This window comes from Phascolarctos cinereus, unplaced genomic scaffold, assembly GCF_003287225.1.
Source record: "Phascolarctos cinereus isolate Bilbo 61053 unplaced genomic scaffold, phaCin_HiC Scaffold_8;HRSCAF=390, whole genome shotgun sequence".
Classification (NCBI taxonomy): Eukaryota; Metazoa; Chordata; class Mammalia; order Diprotodontia; family Phascolarctidae; genus Phascolarctos; species Phascolarctos cinereus.
In genome coordinates this window covers 75601538-75622797 of record NW_027556291.1, presented here as the reverse complement: position 1 = coordinate 75622797, position 21260 = coordinate 75601538, and the positions used below count along the sequence as shown (strand labels likewise).

Sequence of the window (21260 nt, the reverse complement as noted above, 5' to 3'; positions counted from 1 at the left end):
GTTTGTTTGTTTTTTAAGGTTTGACTGATACATATATTTTTAATATATCATTGTGAAGTGATAGGGTTACAAAGCAATGCAATCAGGTGGATTCCCAAATGCCTGGGACTAAAAGAGTAGATGTCAATGGTGCCATCTCAAGGTGGTAGCAGGTCTGCAGTGGAGTGCCCCAGGAATCTGTGCTTGACTCTGCACTGTTTAACAGTTTTATCCATGGCTGCAATAAAAGTGGATGTCAGGCTCATCACATTTACATATGATACACAGCTGAGAGAGAGAGCTAACACAGTAGAATCAGGGGTAGGGAACGTGTGGCTTTGAAGGCCGCTTGTGGCCCTCTAGGTTCTCAAGTGCTGCCCTTTGACTGAATCCGAACTTCACAGAACGAATCTCCTTAATGAAAGGATTTGTTCTGTAAAACTCAAAGACCTAGAAGGCCACATGTAGCGTTGAGGCCGCAGAGGATCCATGAGGATCTTGACAGGCTGGGGAAGCAATGGGCTGAATCTGGTAAAAATGAAATTCACTAGGGCTAAATGTAAAGTCTTGCACTTGGGTACAAAAGATCAATTCCCCACAGCTGGGGGAGGCAGGCATGGAGAGGCAGCAGGTATTCTAAAAAGAATCTGGAGGTTTCAGTGGACTGCAAGCTCAGTGGGAGCCAGCAGTGGGATGGGCATGCCAAAAAAGCTAACTTTGACCTTGGGCTGCATTAAGAGTTGAGGTAGAGCTTCCAGAAGAGGACAGAGGGAGAGACTAAGGCCCAGGGAGGTAAACTGACTTTTTGGAAGTACCCTTTGCCCCTAAGGCTGTCCCATTCTTCACAGAACTTCCATTTAATCAGGGTGCCCTCCCCACTTCTTTTCACCTTCCTTTTATGTGTTCTCTTTCCCCATTAGAATGTAAGCTCCTTCAAGGCCAGGACTGACTTCTTTTCTCTGCTTCTTTACAGTCCTAGTTCTTAATTTGGCATTGAAACAGAGTAAATTCTTCACAGATGCTTGTTGACCGACTGACTGAGTGACTTGCTCATGGTCACATATAGGATCATAGCCGTAGAGCTGGAAGGGATGGGCCTCTGAGGCCATGCAGCTCAGTTGCCTCATTTTACGGAGGAGGAAAGTGAGGCCCAGAGAACATATGTGACTTGCCCAAAGTTATACATAGGATCATAGTGATAGGGCTGGAAAGACCTTCAGAAGCCGTCTCATTCACCCCTCTCATTTTAGAAATGGGGAAACTGAGGCCCAGGGAGGTAAGGTGATTAGCTGTAGGTCACACAGGTAGTAAGCTTCCAAGGGAGGATTTGAACCAAGTTCTTCTGACTCCAGATCCACATAAAGCGGTTCAGCTAAACCGGCCAACACATACATTAAATCTCATAGTAGCTGCCATGTTTCACACCCATAATTCTCCACCTCTACAGAGCGGGGAGGGATGTGTATTTTTTCAGCTCTTCCCAGTGGGTGCTGGGCTTGGTCAAGATAGTTATACAGTAGTCAATTTCAATTCATTGTTTCTTCCATTGACATGGCTGGAGTCATTGTGTCGGAATGTTTGGCTATTTCTGCTGACTTCACTCTGTATCAGTTCATAGAGGTCTTCTCATCCTTCTCTGCATCCTTCCTATTCCTTTTTTCTTACTGTGCAGTCATACGCCATCCTGCTTGTGTACCGCCATTGGTTAAGCCATTCCCTAATCAATGGAAGGTCTTCTCTTTTTCAGAAGCAGACTGTTCTGCCCAGAATGGCCAAGACAATAAGGAAGTGGGGAATGAGAACAGGCGTCCAAACATAGACCACTAAGAACTGGAAGGGACCCTGAAAGGTCATATTCATCATTCTCCTGCCTTGGGGAGAGACAATAGCTAAACAAGTTGGGATAAATAAGACTTTTATTTCACCAATTCTTTAAAGATGAAGAGGGTTATCGGTCTCATCATCAGCTCCCCTGGCACTTCAACACTTACAGAATACTTAGCACAGCACCTGGCACATAGTATGGGCTTGAGAAATGTTTATTGACTGACTGACTGACTGACTTGCCTTTCAACAGTCCATTGAGGCAGGTAGTGCAGCTAATATTTTCCCCATTCTACGAAGGAGGAAACTGAAGCTTTGAAAGGTTGTATGATCATAGGATTTTAGTGCTAGAAGGAACCTCAGATCTTCCTCATTTTACAGGCAAAGAAGGTAAGTAATTTGCCCAAGTGGCAGAATCAGAATTTGAACCTGGGTCTCCTGACTCCAAACATCATTTTCTTCATGCCCTCACAGAGCCTCCTTTTCCTTCTCAGTGACCAGCCTAAGAAGATCTCCGCACAGAGGTGTGATAGGATAAACAGAGTCTGTTACCACTAGGCTCACTCAGATGAGCTCCTCAGATCATTTCTGGTCTTGTAAACATTGCCCACCATTCATAGGTACTCTGTTGTTAGTAACAGGAGGGAATAGGATCATAGAGCTAGTAGAGCTAGAAGGGGCCCCAGAGGATATCTAGTACGACCCCTCTCTCCATTTTACAGAGGGGGAGACTGAGGCTCAGGGAGATGATGTGACTTGTCCAAGGTCATCCAGCATCAGAGACAGGGTTTGAACCCAGGCCCTCTGGTTCCAGAGCTAGAGTTTTATCCACCAGACTTCACTGCCTCTCTCCTCTGGGGGAGCTAGACAGTTTGCCACATGCTTGTACCTGCTTTGTTTTCTTTGTGCACAAAAATCTTCAATGGCTTCCTACTTAAAGTTCAAACTCCCTTGCCTGGCATTCAAGGCCCCTTACAATGTTGCCTCACGTACATTTCCAGCCTTAACAAAGACTAGTTTGTAGGACCACCTCCTACCCTTTAGCTGAATTGGATTCCACTCTGTTCCCTCCCCAACTTCCCAACATCTGTGGTGCCTCCCTGGTGCTTCCCCTTCTCTTTTCCAAATTTTTGGGGTTTTTTTTTGGCTAGGCAATGGGGTTAAGTGATTTGCCCAGGGTCACACAGCTAGTAAGTGTTATGTGTCTGAGGCCAAATTTGAACTCAGGTCCTCCTGAATCCAGGGCTGGTGCTCTATCCACTGCGCCACCTAGCTGCCCGCCTCCCTTTCCCAATTTTTAAAGCCACATTCAAATGCCACTTCCTCTGGGAAGTTGTCTTTGATCCCTCTTGTTTGTAATGGTCTTCCTCCTCAGACACTTCTTAGCTGTGTGACTCTGGGCAAGTCACTTCACCCTGTTTGCCTCAGTTTCCTCATCTGTAAAATGAACTGGAAAAAGAAATTGCAAACCATCCCAGTACCTCTGCCAAGAAAACCCCAAATGGGGTGAGGAAACAACATACCTCTGGAATGTATTTGTCATGCAACATTGTGTTCTACAATTATCTTTCTTTGTATCTTCTTCCTCTACTAGACTGTAAGCTTCATGAGGGCAGGAACCACGTCTTATGGAAAATCTGAATCTCTCCCAGCCCCCACCACAGTTGAGCACCCAATAACTAGGCATTTATTAAATATTGCTACGGATGTCTTCCAAGGTCCCTTCGTGCTTTCACATTCCTGAACAATTTCTGAATTGGCCTATCAGATCTACGGCCTTATTTCTTTTGGGCCCTGTCTGATTTCTTTTGAGGAAGAGCATGTGAGCTAGCTTCTGGACCAGGAAGACCTGGCTTCTTAACCCTTGATGCATGCTGGATTGGTGACTTTGGATAAGTCACTTAACCAGCCCCAGGAGACCCTCAAAGAAGAGGGTTTTTTGTTTGTTTGTTTTTGTTTTTTTGTTTTTAATTTGGGAGTTCCCTATAAGAATGAAACCACAGATCCAGTTGCTATCCCTCCCTTTTTTTTTTTTAGGCCTTGGTTGTATGGGCACATTTCTAGGTTGCCTGACTTATATATAGACATGCGAGATGTCTCAAAAGTTAATTTATTGAATATTTGAATCACTTATGAAGAAGTGATCTTGACATCAGAAGGCTTGGGTTTCAGTCTAACATTTATGGGCTTGCTCCTCTGAGCCTCAGTTGCTTTGTCTGCAGAAATGGGGATCATCCTTGCACTGGCTCTCTCATGAGTTTAATCAACCTGAAAATGAATTTAAATCATATAGATTTTTACTAGAACAAAAAAATTAAATAAATGTATGTCTCTGGTGAATTCAAAGTAAGGTAACTTGAGAAGCTCTTTGCAGAGAGGTACATGTTACATCTCACAACTGGCAGTATGTGGCTCTCTGCCCTAGGCCGCCAGAGGGGCTGACTGCCAAGAAGCCAAGGAGACAGGAAGCTTTTAGGAGCTGAATAGTTGTAGCTCTCAGTGGCAGTGGCTACGGTCTTGGAATTGTCCATCTGAAGAGGCTTCCCTCAGAAGTGCAATAATAATAGTAATAATAATAATAATAATAATTCCTTAATAATAAGGAGGGACAGCTGATTTAAGTCACAGGACCCAAGTTTGATCTCCATCCTGCCAACTGTGTGGCCATCTTGGGCCTAGTTTGCTCACTTGAGAGAGTTGATACATCATGGTGTCTGAGGTCCCAGCTCTAAGTCAATCTTTTTTTTTTTGGTTTAGGCAGTTGGGGTTAAGTGACTTGCCCAGGGTCACACAGCTAGTAAGTGTCAAGTGTTTGGTCTGAGGCTGGATTTGAACTCAGGTCCTCCAGACTTCAGGGCCAGTGCTCTATCCACTGCAGCGCCACCTAGCTGCCCCCTAAGTCAATCTTTTTTGATTACTCAGGGCCTTTCCAGCTCTGACATCCTCTGTTCTAAGATTCACAGGAATATTATTTTAGAGCTAGAAAGACTCAGAAGCAGGGCAGGCTGGAGCCAGTTTGTTTGGCTTACAGAGCTCATTGTAAAATGTTCAGGCATCTCTACACCTCAAGCAGGATGATTGCTTTGTTGATTGTCTTGACTTATGATAGTGATAGAGAAAATGTTAATCTTGCAGATTAAACTGAAAACTATTGTTTGCCCACATTTTTAAAGACTTATACCAGCAGTCCTCTGACCAGGGGAAACTCCAAAACCAATTAATCCAATTAATCCCTTCCCTACTCCCAAGAAACTCAGGGGAAAGGCCCTGCTAGGTCTCAGTGACCCATCCCTTAGCATGAATGAGCTGCAGGCCCTGTGGACCTCTCTCCTTACCCTGGATGGCATTCTAGGCCTGACCTTCCTGCCTCAGCCAGCTGATGGGGTGAGGGTAGAGAAGGAGGGAGGGAGGAAGGAAGGAAGAGAGGGAGGAAGGAAAGACCAGAGGGAGGGAAAGAAGCATTTATTAAGCACCAGCTGTGTGCCAGGCACTGTGCTAAGCACTTTACCTCATGTGGTCCTCACAGTCAGAGGTAGGTGCTTCCCTGAAGAGGAGGCACCATGCCAGCTCCCTTGCCCTTTGAAGGAAGTAAGGGACTTTTACAGATGGGAACTAGAAGAGAGGAGTCCATTCCAGATCTTGGGGCAATCGTGGGGACAAAAGCACCCATGAGAGAAGGTAGGAAGACAAGAGGGGGCAGGGAAGGGTAAAGTTTTTGAAGAGAGGTAGTAAGTGATCAGGTAGTTAGTCTACAAATATTTCTCTAGCTGCTGGTTGTCCCCACTTCTCATTAGCATAAATGGCAGAGAGGGCCCCTGGCCTCCAGTGGAGCTTAGCACTGGAGTAAGGACTAAGAAGGGGCTGGGAGGCCTACAGTGTCTCAGGAGAAAATGAAGCCTATTCACATGCATGGCCCAGGCTGGAATTCCTAAATGGCCCAACCTCCAAACCAGGAATTCAAATGCTGGTTAGGAAAAAAGTTTGTCTTCAAGGCCACAGGCTGCCAAAGCTGTCACAAAAAGAGAAAGCTTTTAAAGACAGCCAGTTTTCCCCCACAAAAGCCTTGCCTGTTCTCTCTCTGTCTCCTTAGCCTTTGTGGCAAAGTGGATTTTCATTAATAAGGGCCATTAAGAATTCAATTCTATTCAAGAGCAATTTGCTGAGGCTGGGCCCAGAGTTCATGGAACACACTGTATGGGAACATTTGAGAGTCATCAGCATAGAGATAGTCATGAAATCCATGGTAACTGATGAGATCACCAAGTGAAGTGGTCTAGAGGGAGGAGAGAAGAGGACCTAGGACAGAGCTCCGGGGGCACCTGTGGTTCTAAGGCCTGATCTGGAAGGGGAGCCAGCAAAGGAGGCAGAGAAGGAGTGATCAGAGAGGGAGGAGGAGAGATGGGTGTCAGGCACTGTGCTAGGCCGGGGGGACAGAAAGATAAAAAGAAACAGTCCCTGCCTTCAAGCAGACTGTATCCTAGGGTATGTGTGTGGGGGGGGGGGAGGGTAGAGTGATAAAGGTAGGTTGAAGTCGGATTGGGAAGGGCCTCTAATACCACAGGAGGAGGGGGTCAGGCCATGGTCTAGGAGCCTCTTTTTCCTTAGATCCTAAGTCTGTCAGAATACCTCTCTGCCTGCGCCTCAGTGTCCTCATTGGTAAAATGAATGAGTTGGGCCTGGTGCCCTCCTTCCCATCCATTTCCACTCTGATAGTCTAGGAGCCATTTAAGAAAAGTATCTGTAAGAGACAGCTATTTCAGTCTCCTGCCAAGGGGGACAATGGACATCCAAGCAGAGTGACTGGCTAGCTGCTGGGGCGGGGGGGATATTTGGGGAGGAGGTGAGGTGGAAGGGAGGGGCTTCCCAGAGCCCCTCAGATACCCGGAAGCAGCCACTTCATCCACCTACACATCCCAGAGCACCGGCACCCCACTCCCTACACCCTCCCCCACCCAGACCAAGGCCTCTTGGGTCTTTGTCTGAGGTCAGCCCTGGAGCTCCTGGCTGTCAGGGAGGCTCTGACATCTCCATACACCTGGTGACAGTAGCTATTACTCAGAGGGGAGACTCAGGAGACTTTACATGTCTGAATATGACTAATTCTATGAGTGACTAAGCTGTTAGATAATGGTGGGGGGGAATTCACCAACTGAGCTTAGTCTGAAATAGGTCCCATTGTTGCTGGCTGGAGGGGTGGGGGGGAGGGGGGTGATGACTGACAAAATTACTAGTGTGAGGGCTTACTATATGGGGCCTTGGCCAGGCAGGCCTTTCCCATGAATGAGAGGGAACTGTTTGCCACAGGATTGTGGCCTAGGAAGGGACCACAAAGGTCCCTTGTCTCTAAGCAGAACTAGGCCATACGATGCCTTTTCCCTGAAAGTTCTCCTGAGATGAAAGAAATAGGATGATAGACTTCTAGCTCTAGAGCTAGAAGCACCCTTAGAGACTGTTGAGTCCAACCCAGTCATTTGACAGAGAAGGAAACTGAGGCACAGTGATGGGAAGTGACCGGCTCCAGGTCACATATGGGACCACAGATTTAGAGCTGGAAGAGGCCTTAGAGATTGTCAAATGTAACTCCAGTTTACAGTGAAGGAAACTGAGGCCCAGGGAAAGGGGCTCCAAGATCTAGACCACGAAGGGAACTTGGAGGCCACTGCATTTGGCAGAGGGGGAAACCGAGGCCCAGGGAGGGGAGGAGACTTGCCCAGGGTCACAACAGTAGTCCAGGGCCAGGATTCCAACCCAGATCTTCTGACTCACGATCTGTGGTCTTTCTGTTTGTTTTGGGTCTCTCCTGAGACCACTCAAATCCCTAGTTCTGGGGTCTTGGCTTCAAGGCTGAAATTCTGAATTTTAAGATTTCGTCTGGGATGGTGGGCATGGAGAATAGGCTATGATGGGAAGTGGGGATTCTGTCAGGTGATCTCACAGGAGAGAGGCAGTATGCCATCGTGGAGAGAGAGCCAGCCTTGGAGTCAGGAAGACCTGCCTCTGACACATGCTGACAGTGTGACCGTGGACAAGTCAGCCTCTCTTGGGCCCAAGCTACTTTCTAAGACTGACCATTGGTTGTAGTCAGCCAGTCAACACTTACTTATGAAGCACTTACTGTGTGCCAGGCACTATGCCAAGCTAGAGATACAAAGAAAGGCAAAAATTGTTCTTATCCTCAAGAGTGCCTGGTCTACAGTGGTAGAGGAAATCTCTTCACCTGGAGTACCCTACACCAGTGAAATCATATCTTTAGCACACAGCCCCCTCCAAAAAAAAAATAATAAAAAAAAAGACGTGGGAGAATATAGAGGTAGTGTGATATAGGGGGTAGTCAGGAAGACTTGGGTTCATTTCCACACCTGATGCTTTCTAGCTGTGTGACCCTGAGCAAGTAAATTAACTTCTGAACCTCCCTGGTTGTGGAGGGGCCTTTCCACATGGATGAAGTCACAGGCCCTTGCTGTATTCATGGGACATGGTTGGATTCCTCTCCTGATGGTGCCTTGTCAGAGAGGTGACCCACCTGGATCCTTGCAAAATGGGCTGGAGGTTCCCAAACTCTGACAGGCCCTGCCAGACAGTAGTGAAGTTTGGAGACAAAGTTTGGCAGCCAGGGCATGGTTTTTTGACCACAGCAACCCACACAAAACCATCTCCAAAGACGTGGAAGGCCTGTGATCCCTTTGTAACCCCCGCAATAGGAGAGGCCAATCTTGTGAGTTATGGGAGGACAGGATACAGGCCCAGGAATCAGAGTATCCTGTAATGGATAAACTGAAAGTGACCTTGCGATCATCCAGGCCAGTGGTCTTCAAAGTGTGGCCCTCTCAGGGGGTCCACAAGGCCAAAATGATTTTCGTAATAATTCCAAGATGTTTAACTTCTAATACAGTAGATAGATAGATAGATATAACCCACCTAAACAAAAGTTCTTTGGAGGGGCCTCAAATTTTTTTTTTAAAGGTTAAAGGTGTCCCGATACCAAAACATTTGAGAATAGATGATGTAATCTCTCACTTTAAGGAGGAGGAAACTGAGGCCCGGGAAGGAGAAGGGTCTTTCCCAAGGTAGCAAGAACATAAGTGGTACAAGCCATCTCTTGACTCTCGGTCTATTGTCCTAGGAGACATATCAGATAGTGCTATGGAAGACTTGAGTTCTGATCCAGCTTCAGACACCTATTTAGCTGTGTGACTCGACAAATCACTTAGTGTCTCTCAGCCTCAGTTTCGCCAAGTGTAAAATGGAGATGATAATAACTTCTTCACCAGACTGTTGTGAGAATCATTTTTAAATGAGATGACATCGGTAAAGTGCTTGGCCAAACTTCAAGTGCCATACAAATGTTAGTTGTTATGGTTGTTTAGGGGTGGGTGGTCTTTGTTCTATGCCGATGTTGAGCACCAGAGTCCCCCCATCTTTTGACATGAGATACAAATTCATTCATTCCAGGGTGGTGCATGGGGGCCAGTGAATTTATGCAGTTCATAAAGAGAAGTTTGGCCTAGTTCAAAGTGTTGGAGTTGGGCCTAGCTACCAATTTCTCTTCCCCTTCCCACAAGGCCCAGAGACAGACCATATCAGTTCAGTGGGTCCTCCTCCCACTTTGAATCTAGGAGACAGAACTCATCTCCAAGCAGTCCAGCACATCGAGGCCTTGAAGCTGACAACTCAAGATTTTCAAGGGTCCTTAATCAGATTCACGTGGACATCCTTTCAGCAGCCACACTAGCAGTATCCTCAGGCCTGAGCAGGCCTGTAGTCGTGACCAGAATATTGAAATCAGAGGATCCTGGATCTTCTGCTGCAAGAAACCTCAGAGGCCTCATTTTACAGATGGGGAAACTGAGATACAGGGAAGAGAAGGGACTGGCCTAAGGCCACACATAGGTTCACAGACTCAGAGTTAGAGGGGATCTAATTGACCTTCCTCATGTTACATTTGAGGAAACAGGCAGCAGCTTGCCTCAGTGAGGAGCCAAAGCAGGGTTCCAACCTAAGACATGTCATTCCCCACCCAGCAGCAGCTTGCCTCCATTACCTGGTGGCCGCCTTTTGGATCTGAGCCTCTCCCCACTTAGTGAGGCTTCTCCTTGATTCACCAGGCCCACACTTGAAACCTGTCCAGTTTGGTAGCTTGTGCCAGGCTGACATGGCTTTGGAGAGGCCAGGGCTCAGCTGCACACCAACACGTGGCATTGGAAGGAGGAGAGGAGGAGCACATGGCAGGGCTTGGCTCCATTTCCTAGCTGTATGAGCTCGGGTCATGCTGTGTGTACCTCTTGGAGGCTCAAATGCCTCGTTGGAAAATGAGACAGATGATCCCCGCCTCCTTGGGTTGGGGTAAAGAAAATAGGAGGCCGTTTTATGTAGTGGGAAGAATTGGGATGCAGATCCTGGCTGTCACTTCCTGCCTGGGTAACCCTGGGCAAGATCTCTAGGCCTCAGTTTCCTCATCTGTAAAATGGAAGGCATGGACCTAACCTTGGAGGTCCCTTCCAGCTTTCGATCTGTGAACCTCTGAAGTATTTCACAAACCTTTGAGTGCTTGAGACGCCTGACTTCAGATACTGCCTCTGATACTTAGTAGCTACCCTCTGAGCTTCAGTTTCTTTATCTGTAAAATGGAGCCAATACCTGTGAGGCCTTCCTCCCAGGCTGCTTGTGATGCCCAAATAAAATAGTTTCTGTAAACTGTAGGTGTCATCTCTTTGTATTACTGAGCAGGGAGCTTCCCAAGCTTGGGTCTTTGTTCATCTGGCTTAGGGCTGACTCTGGTAACAGACAAACGGGTCCACTCTCCTGACACTGGAAAACTCAAAGTGGTGTCAGTCACAGGGCCTGATTCCAGAATAAAGTAGCCAAGTCAACACTTTCTCCCCACTTACCATAGGAAGAGTCATGGGTCTGCTCTGGATAGGCTGATAGGGCAGACCAAACCTGCCTGCAGGCCAGAGTCTGGCTCTGATGAAGGATGGTCCTCCAAATTGAAGAGAGATCACCAAATGTCCAATCTGAAAGAGGCCCCAAAGGGCATCTGATTCAACCCCTACAGCATCCCCAACAAATGATCCATCCACCTTTTCTTTTTTCTTTTTTTTGTGGGGGTTAGGTAATGGGGTTAAGTGACTTGCCCAGGGTCACACAGCTAGTAAATGTTACGTGTCTGAGGCCATATTTGAACTCAGGTCCTCCTGAATCCAGGGCTGGTGCTTTATCCACTGCGCCACCTAGCTGCCCCCCTCCACCTTTTCTTGAACACTTCCTGAGATGGGGAACTTACTACCTGTCAAGGTATCTGGCCTATCACTTTGGGATAGCTTTCATTGTTAGGCCTTTTCCTGACATCAAGGCTGGATCTTCCTCTTTGTACCTTCTGCCTCTTGATCTTAGTTCTGTTGTCTGGCTCAAGCAGAATAAGTTGTTGCTCCCAGATGCAGAGCCCTGGGCTTTGAGTCGGGGGACCTGACTTTCAGCCCCAGATCTGGCATGATCGAGCTGAGTTACCCATGGCAAGGATTCTTACCTCTCTGAACCTCAGTTCCCCTGTCTTTAAAATGGAAATTATAATTCCAGCCCACCTCCCAGGGCTGTTGAGAAGATTGAGCAGAAAGAAAGGTGCTTGGATATTACTGACATGTGAGAGCTTTTTATCTGGCACAGACAAGCATCTTCTCTGTTGTAGGAATGCAGCCCTTGATTACATACCGCTTTTCTTTGCGTGACCAATTTTTCCCTTTTCTGTTCCATTTGTCAGCCCTGCAGATCGGGCCCATTCCTGCATGGGCCTTGGGGCTGACAGCCCTTCTCAGTGGGCAACCACTTTGCCTGAAGAGGCTGAGCAGGCAGGGGAGCACTTCCAGTCTCCCCTGGGGCCATCAGGGATGGCAGCCACAACAAGAGTTGCAACAGCTTCTCTGAAATGCCATGCCATGCCTGCCTCAGCCGCATCCTCTTGTATCTGGAGATCTCAGGAATACAGGGCAGGGGGAAGATGGCATCTACCACATGCCAGCTGCTGTGCCAAGTGCTTCATAAATATGATCTCATTTTATCCTCACAACAATCCTGGGAGGTGGGTACTATTATTGTCTCCATTTTACAAGTGAGGAAACTGAGGCAAACAGGTGAAATGACTTTCCAGGGTCACAGTTACGTATTTGAGGTGGGATTTGAACTCAGGCATTCCTGACTCCAGGCCTGGTGTTCTCTGGCTCACTGTACCACCAGCTGCCAAATAGATGGAGTGACATAGAGTGGCAGGCTAGCTCTGCTCTGAATCAATGGGCTCCTTCCTCAGTGTGTCAGGGAGGACAGTAGAGTGAGCAGTCCTCCTTCCCACCTGATAGCACAGAAAGGCCAGACAAGACAGAGCAGAAATACCGATATTTCCCCAGCTGGAAATGCTTCATTGCTGATGGGGCTGACCACTAGTGTGGGTGGGTTATGAGTACATGCTCAAGGAAATGAATGTGTCTGTTAGGCAGGACTCCAGAAAAAAAGCTGGAAACCTATCCGACCAGTACTGGACAACAGCTTCTCATACTGGGTTTTGTTTGTCTTTTTGTCAGTGATATCCTCAGCTGGCCTTTTTTGCATCCTCATTCTTCCTGACCTCTCTGAAGTCTTTGACAACGTTGATCACTTTCACCTCCTTGATATCTCTGTGATATCTTGAGTATACCACTGATATCTGTTCTGTATTTACCTATTCTTATACATTAGAATGTAAGCTCCTTGGGGGCAAGGATTGTTTACATTTCTTTATATCCCCAGGGCCTAGCACAAAGCCTGGCATAGGGTGATTATTTATTAAATGCTTGTTGATCAATTGGTGACAGTTGGCAAAACCCCATAGGCTTTTAGAACTCTCTGTTTTATGCTTTACTTATTAGTAATAAGCTCACCAAACCAAATTCACTGTTTTTATATCTTTCAAAGAATCCAGTACAATTTAAATGTATGTATATATGAAACATTTTGCATGGCACCTTCACCAAAAACTGACCATGTACCACAGAACTGCTTGGCAGATCCAGAAAGGATGGAAGCAAAAGCCCTGAATTTTCGAGTGGGAGGGAGCCTCAGCAGTCAGCTTGATCAAACATCAGTTTGATATTAATGACCAGGAGAGGCAGCCTTGTGTATTGCATGGTGACCTCCCACTTGGGCACACCTGAGCTTAAGACCTGCTACATACTGGCTGTGCCAACCTGGGCAAATCACTTAACCTCTCAGTGGCCCAAGCAACTCTCTGAGACAAGAAATTGCAGAGAAGATCTATATCTACATTGGTAGAGGGAATTTTTTTCTTTGGGAGTTCTTGCCACTGGTCTAGTCCAAAATAATGACGATGATGATAATGAAAACTATGTTGGATCAGAGGGTCACTGCACAAGGTTATCTCTGTTCTCACATCTTCAGGGAACCTTCACCAACTTTGACAGGTGCCTGGGAAACATTTTGCTGGAAGCAAGCCTTTAGGGCAGTGTTTGGCTGGGTCCATTTTTTTTCCTTAGTCAATAAACATTAAACACAATGGGAACTTGTACTCACTATATCTTTCTGTCCCATGTGATGGTCAAAGTGCATCTATTATAACATATTACTTGTGAAAACCTACATGCTCCCTTCTAATATCCTCATCCCCAGATGCCTGGAGAAGATTATCTTAACATAGATTGGAAAGTAGGCGTATGGGTCGGTAGTCATTGATGAGTTGTGTTTTTTACAGTAGTAATAAAGTCTGGGTTTTTTTTTCCCCTTCATTTTTGGTATTCTTTCTTTCAGATACTTTTGTATTTCTATTTTTTCCATCAGATACTTTGAGAACTGTTCCCTTGACAACCCCCAAATTGTATTGCTTTAAACATGGTCATCCTTTGTGTATACTTGGTCTAACCCAGCTGCTTTTTCCCCCTTTGTTTTCTTCAGTATGATTTATACTTCCTCCAGAAGTATATCAGGAACTGTGGTGTTAGCTGAGGTGGGTTGGAGCCAGCTTGAACCTCAAGAGCTGATCATTAAATTTTCAGTGGGAAACATTGACAACTCAGAAATCAGCCAACTACCAATCAGGACTTGTTTTGCTAATTATCTAATCTTAGAAAATGATGGAGAAGATGTAAATGATGCAGATTCAACTTAAGAGTTTGTCATTTACAAACTTGGCGGGGGAAGGTGACAAGAAGCTTGTTGTTAAACATTTACCGTCATGCCCCTGGATGGCAAGAGTCCAAATCTGGGATTTATTGTCTTTGGGATCTATTGTCCTTGGTGGGCTAAAAAGAGTTAGTTATCGAAACTTTACTGATCTTTTCCATCTTTCATCTGTTTGTTGCTCTCCTTCCAGCTTCATCCTGAAATATCCTCAGGATGACTTTGCTTAGTTGGGTCCCTCGCCAAGGTTTCTTCAAATCTGTTTTTTCCCTTTGCTGTTTCTGCTGGTTTATGAGGTGATAACTGCTCATGATCTTGCACCATCCTTCTACATAAGATTTTACAGATGAGTTTATATTCTAAACTTGTATTATCTTTGGCTACCATCTCCCTCTACTTTGCAATTTTATCAAGTGTTTGCTGATGAGCCTCTAGCTAGGCTCTTTTGGTCTTCTCATTATGGCAATTGATTTACAGAGTTATACTTCTGTATGAAATAATTATCATCTTTGTCTCTGTCCTTTCTTCCATACGTATCTCATTTTTCAGTGTCAATACTTGTTTAAATAGGTAAGATTAGAGTTGTTTTAATTGCAGGACAATCTTTATTTTCACCTTTTCGTGCTGTCTTCTAACTTTGTCTTAGTCTTCTTCTGTGCTGTGACCCGACCACAGTCTGACTGTGCTGTGGGAATATGTCGTCTGGTAAAATGTCATCAGTCTGATTTTGGATGGTGGTATTTTGTGATTGCTTTGCTCAGCAGTTTACAATTCTTTTCTTGAATAAAGTATTTGTGACACGCAGACCAGAAGCTTCTCTGGCCTCTCTGCTTCCTTATTCTAGAACCAGATTTTCCACCATTGTCTTTCTGGCCTCCCCTATGCCCACCATTGCATTGAAGTTATCGCGAATCCAAGTGTATGTTGATTTTGTTTGGAGGGCTTTATTGAGTTCTTTATTGCATTTCTCTTATCTCTTCATCCTCTGCAACAGATGTTAGTACATAAACCACAATTTTCATGGTTTTGTTTTGTTTTTTCAAATACTTATTGTGAATGCTGCAAAAGGAGATGATCTAGTAGAGGAAATGATGTTTCTTCTTGCCTTTGGACACATGATAAAACCAGTTCTGTCAACTCATTTATTTGCCTTCCCTCCATTTAGTGGCATTTTCCTTTTGTCTCCTGGTTCTGTTTACGGCACAAATGTCCAGATTTACTTGTTCTAGTTGTACGACCACTTGTTGGTTATTGGACAAGAAGCTCAGTTCCTTCATATTTATAGACTATCTGAAAAAAAAGGGTTATTTTTAATATTATGTGGCCACCGTTGTGTTTTTCCCCACTCTGCCGTCATCACTGCAGTAACAGAAGGGGGCTGCACAGAAGAGAGGGGTGTTTTGTATTTTTCTCTGCTTCATGGGTTGCCATGGTCAAAGAATTCATTGCTAAGTTGGCCAGCTTACTGGCGGTGATGAGCCTCTCGGTACTTAATTAGGCCAGTCCTTGAGAAGCCGACACAGTCTGTTGCTAAGACTGCAAAGTTCTGTGATATATAATTAGAACTCATGGCTGACTTAACAGTCACTCATTTGGGCTAGAGTTTTGCCTCCCTGTACAGCATGAAGTGCATGTGTTATCATCTAGTAAATGACAGAACTGGAGCTCCAACCCCAAATCGAAGAATCTCTGACCTCAAAAATCCACCCTAGAGCATGCCTGACAAGGGTTCTCAGAGGAGCCTTTCCACTTATGGGGTGCTCTAATCATTGGGAGGTTTTTCATTAGTTGAACCTCAGTTTACCTCTCTGTCACTTCCACTCATCCTGCTTTTTCCTGATCACTGCTTCCTTGTCTAGATCTTCACATATCATCCCTTTATATAAACCATTCTGGGATCTTTGCAAACTCCATTCGTTTTCCTTTTCTAAAAATCAGTCCATTGTTCTTTCCCTGGCTTGGAGTATGTTTCCTGTTTCTCCCCCGATTTCAAAGACAGTGACTCAACAATCATATCTGTCAGTTCTCTCAGCACCTTGGGAGGCCCAGACTTGGAGTTAGGCCCTTCTAATTCCCAGGCCAAGTTGTTTTGCACTACCCAGTACAGGAGATGGGGTGTCAGGAAAGAGGCCCTGAGCATAGCTGGGAAGCTAGGCCAGGTCACTGAGGGAAGGGGTTTGGGGCTCAGGCTGCCCTTTTATCTGTTGCTAGGAAGCCAGGGAAGGATGGTGGTGGTGAAGACCTGTGCCACCTGCTTGAGAAGTGCCCCATTGCCAGAAGACCCTTGGCATCTCCTGATGGGGTGGCCACTCCTGCTCTGTTTTTCTCTCCTTTGGAAGGTGGGGTACTTACTTCCCCTTACAGGGCTTACTTCCCAGCACCCAGTAAACAAGCATCAAGTTATCCTCTGAGACAGTTTCATCTCGTAAGGGACAGTTTTTATAGACTGAGGCACCAAGCGGGAGTTTGACTTACTCAGGATCACTCAGGAGCAGAGACGGCACTACAGCCTTAGTGAGTCTCCTGCCTGTTATACTCCCCCCCCCCCCAGTATGTCAGGATCCAGTGCACCTGGGGTTTTGAGAAAACCTCCCAGTTGGGGCACGTAGGTTTCTCTGGCTATGTTCCTACCTAGGTCTCTCCTTCCTCTTCCCAACCTCCAACCTGCCCCTGCCTGGCAACCTCTGGCCCTCTTTGGACCCTTCTGAATCCCAAATCCATTCTCATCTTGGGATGCTGAATTATGGCTCCAGACAATGTCTCAGTAGCCACTGCCCTTCTGCCTCTACACTGCTCCTCACTTGCCCAATTTCCTCCATTCTCTTCTATCTCCCACACATCTCTAGTCCCTCTCCCCCACTTACCTTTCTTCTTGTTACCATTCCCCCCTTTCCTATCTCCTCCAAAAGGCCCACTTCTCCCTATCCCCTTCCGCTTCTTCTCTTTTCTCATTTCCCTTCATCTTCCCTTTCTCCATCTATTTGCTCTCTCCCCTCACCCCTCTGCTCATTTCTTCCTTCCCCCCTACATCTTTCCCTCTCTCATCCCATTTTACAGAGGTAAAGAAATTGAGTCCCAAGAGGGGGAAGGGACTTGCTTGAGACTGCCCACTTGATCACAGATCTAGAGCTGAAAGGAACCTTAGAGGTCATCTAGTACAACCTGCTCATTGTACGAGGGGAAAACTGAGGCCCCAGATTAAATTACTTGTCCAGGGTCATACTGAGGATCCTAGAACTAGAATTGGAAGGGGCCTCCAATGCCCGCTAGTCTTGTTTTAAAGAAGAAACTGGGGCCCAGAGAAGGGAAGGGGCTTGGGCCAGGCCTCACAAGTAGCAAGTAGAAGGGGACGGATTTGAGCTCAGGGCTTGTTGGCAGAGGCCAGGCAGTGTTCTTTCTTTGACCTTGAAGTCTAAAGCCTTGGGTGGCAGGGGAGGGTGGCGTGCGTAGTTCTGACTGCCTCATACTGGCTTCAGAATCCACAGCAGTTCGTGTCCTCCCTCTCTCCAACTAGAGCTTGGCCTCAGTGTTCTCTGAGAGCACTCCCAACTCTCTCCCACTTGTCTCCTCTAACCTCTAACTGGCAGCCTCCCAAGGTGACCCAAAGGCTGCTGTCCATGGTCCAACTAGCCCCCAAGGGCTGCTACTCCCTGCTCGGTTTTCTCTTGTAAAGGCTGACTACCTCAAAATGGGCAGCAAAAGATCTGTGGGACAGGAGGCAAGAAATATCCTGGCAAGAAGTTCAAGTTACTTACTTACTGGGCATCTCTATTTGGGCTCTGGCCACTAGAGGACAGCCCAGGCACTGTCTTTCCCTGGGGGAAATCATTGGCTCTTGGGGATTCAGAGCTGGGAGTAATTGTAGAGAGATTCATGATGCTACCTAGATTGGCATAGCGTAAGTCTCAGAGTCCAACCACCTTGTTTTCTACTGAGGTCCAGTGAGGGAGAAGTCACACACATGATTTTGGGACAGGGCTGTGATTCCAACCTAAGTCTCCTGCTTATGGTTTCCTACACTATGGTTTCTAGGCAGTGGTTCACAGTGGGTCCAGGGCCAAGAGGAAAAAAGATTGGACAGGCCAAAATAGGCCCTTGAAATTCTCTGTCTTTGAAACTACAAGGCAGCCTGAAAGGTGTCCTCATAGACACCCAGCAGAGCTTCTCTTCTGTCCCACATTCAAGGCAGGGGCTATCTAGCTGCTTCACGCCTATAGCTTCAGTGGTAGGAAGTCCTTACAGGTCCTGGAAACATCACTGGGCTGGGCTTAGGAGACCTGGGGAAGGGTGCTACCAGCCTTGTTGCTAACTAGCTGTGTGTCCTTCCTTGGGCAAGTGACTTCAGTTTTTAAGCCTGTTTCCTCCTTAAAATGGGGCCATAATACCTACCTTACAGGATCAAGTGCCCTAAAGCTTAATAGGTATTAAATTGCTTTCCTCTGCTCCCTCCCTAAACTGCCCAATAACTACCCCTTACTCCCTACCCCCCAGGCCCAGGGGATCTATCCTATGGCTGAACCCTTGCCCCTGTTATGCCCCAACTCCCAGGCCTTGTGGAACCTGAGCATTGTTGAGCACAGTTATCTTAAACGCATTCTCATATAATCACCAACCAAACGCCCTCTTTTTGGGGTTTGGGGCTCTGCTGGATCAAAAGGACTTAGTTGGCCAAGGGCTGCCCCTGAGAGCTGCTGACACCTTCAGAAAATCAGGAGGCAGGCGAGTACGTTCCTCATTGCTCTGGTCAATTTCTGATGATGTGGAGTGAAGAAGCCAAGCTTGAAGAGCCCAGAGAAGGGTCATGGGAGAATTAGTCCAATTTCTATAGTTCTTTATGGTTTTAAAAGCATTTTCATGGCTGAGGAAGTCAAGCCTCGGGTGAAATACTTGCCCAAGGTCATACAGGCAGCCAAGATTTAAAGAGGAAAAGATTTGGTGTCAAATGGACCTGGGTTCGAATCCTAAGCTCTACCACTTAGTTCTTTGTGTGGCTTTGGACACGTCCTTTTCCTTCTCAGGGCCTTGAGTACCCCCTCTGTACCACAAGGAGATTGGGCTGGCTGGCCTCAGAGGGCCCTTTCTAGATCTAGGATCCTGTGATCCAGGAACCCAGAGTCTCTGACTGCTGAGCTAATTAATGTTTTGTCCACTGCATCCCAGTGCTTGCTGGGAGGATGCCAATTCACTTCTCCATCAGCCCAATCAAAGAGTAATTAGGGACAGAAGTATGCTGGGGACCAGACCAGGGAATCAGAGGGTGCATTTCAAGGCCAGAAAGAAATGTGTTTTCTGCTATCTGTAGTGGAAGAGTCTGCGTACCACCCTTATTCCTGCAGGGAATCAGTTGACCAAATATTCCTTGCCTTCCTAGTCTGAGAGCTCAGTTTCTTTGTCTGGATGCTTTGGAATTGGACAGGCCCTAGTAGAAAATGCCCCAGCCTGGGTGGGGTTAAGGAGCCCCAGGCACTAGGCCTGGCCCTGTTACTAAAGTCTGGTGACCTCAAAAAAAATGTCATTTCCCTCTGTGGGTTTCTGATTGCTTATCTGTGGTGGAGTGGAGGAGAAGGACCCTATTGGATCAGGGGTCAAATAGCTGGGGTTTGAGATCAGTCTGTGATACTTGCTAGCTGTGTGATCTTAGGAAATGGGCCTCACCTGTAAATAGATGAGAACTATTACTTGTCCACCCTGCTCTGAGGACCATTGGCAAGAAAGCATTGGGTAAGCCAGAAAGTCCTGTGGACGTGGGGACTGGTTTGTATTTGGCCCAGATGACCCCTAAGATGCCTGCCAGGCCCTGTGACCTCAGTGCCAGTGAGGTAGATCTGGCACTTTGTGATGCAGGGACTAGCTTGACAATCATAGCAGCTGAGTGCAAGTGTGATCTCTGCTACTCATTGCCTGTGTGACCTTGGGCCAGTCATTTCACCACAGTCTCCTCATGTCAAATAGAGTTGGAATAAACGAACTCCATTGATCCCATTATCATCCTGTTCTTAATCTTGCTGAGCTTGTTTCCTCATCTGTAATCGTTCTGTACTTACTGGCTGTGTGACCTTGGGCAAGTCTCTTTCTGGGTCTATTCCTCTGTAAAATGGAGGGGTTGGACTAGATGGCCTCTGTAGGCCCTTCCAGCTCTGCTGTGTAGCCTGATATGTACTAACTGGGTACAAGTCATCTCTTTTTGAGCCTCAGTTTGGAAATCTACAAAATGGGTTGGATCTATCAGGACCTTTAGCTGTCATCTGAATCAAATAGCTTTAGCTCAGTGGTTCTCAGTTTCTCCATCTGTGAAGGAAGGAGTTTGGAGCAAATGCTCAGTAATATCTCTTCTGATTCTCTCCTGACTTGGGAAGCTGCTTGATGCCATGGAAGCCATCAGACTTTGTGGTTGGAGGTCCTGGGTTTGCTGACTAGGCTGGTACTTCCTAACCATGTGACCTTGGGTTATCAGTACGTAATATATACCAGGCACTGGGCTAAGCAATGGAGATACCAGGACAAAAACAGAGCTCTGTGGACTGTGGATTGTACTGGGCAAACCTCTTCTGTCTACGTCTCATTTTTCTCATCTGTAAAGAGGAGGGGGCTTGGCTAGATGGCTCAGTCAGGACTATCTATGGGTTTATGACCCTCTGTGAGCCCCAGTTTCCTCCTCTGTAACATGACCCATTTGGGCTGGATGACAGATCCCATCAGTTCCCTTCCAGTGCTATCTCTGTGACCCTATGATGATCCTAGGTGGGCCTCAGTTGCCCCCTCTGTAAAAGGAAGAATTGGACGCCTCAGGTCCAAAGGGGCCCTCCAGCTCCAGAGCTTATGACACTTGGATGGCTCCCCACCCAGTACCATCTTTTCCATGCCTCCTCTCAGCCTCTTTTCTTACCAGCCACTGCTGTCCTGACCTCCATGCCCTCTGCCTTTCCCAGTCTCGCCTCGACGGAAAAGCACCTCCTCGTTGGCTTGGGCCTTGTGATTGACAGGTGGCCCTTTCCCCCCCTCCCCCTCCCGGGCCCGCGCTAACCAATGGGGGCGCCTGTTAGTTTGCGTGACGAACCGCTCTAGCTGCGGGGCTGCGCAGGCTGGGGGCCGCCGGGTGTGGGCTCAGGCGCGGGTGCGAGGCTGGGGCTGAGGGCGCTAGGCAGAGCAGGGCAGAGTGCAGTGCCAGCTTCGGGCTCACACAGGCAGCCGGAGGGCCAGGAGAGGAGGGGAGGGGGGACCAGAGAACAGAGACAGAGAGACGGCGAGCGGAGGAGATCCAGAGGGGAGGGGGGGGCCCAGAGTCTTGGGCTTCTCGT

General features: G+C 47.1%; 1 protein-coding gene across 5 annotated transcripts in view; it reads left to right on the top strand.

Annotated features, from left to right (window-relative positions):
- Positions 1–21260, top strand: part of ARHGEF9 (Cdc42 guanine nucleotide exchange factor 9) — a 286032-nt gene that overhangs the window by 135969 nt on the left and 128803 nt on the right. The gene's annotated exons all lie outside the window — the stretch shown is intronic.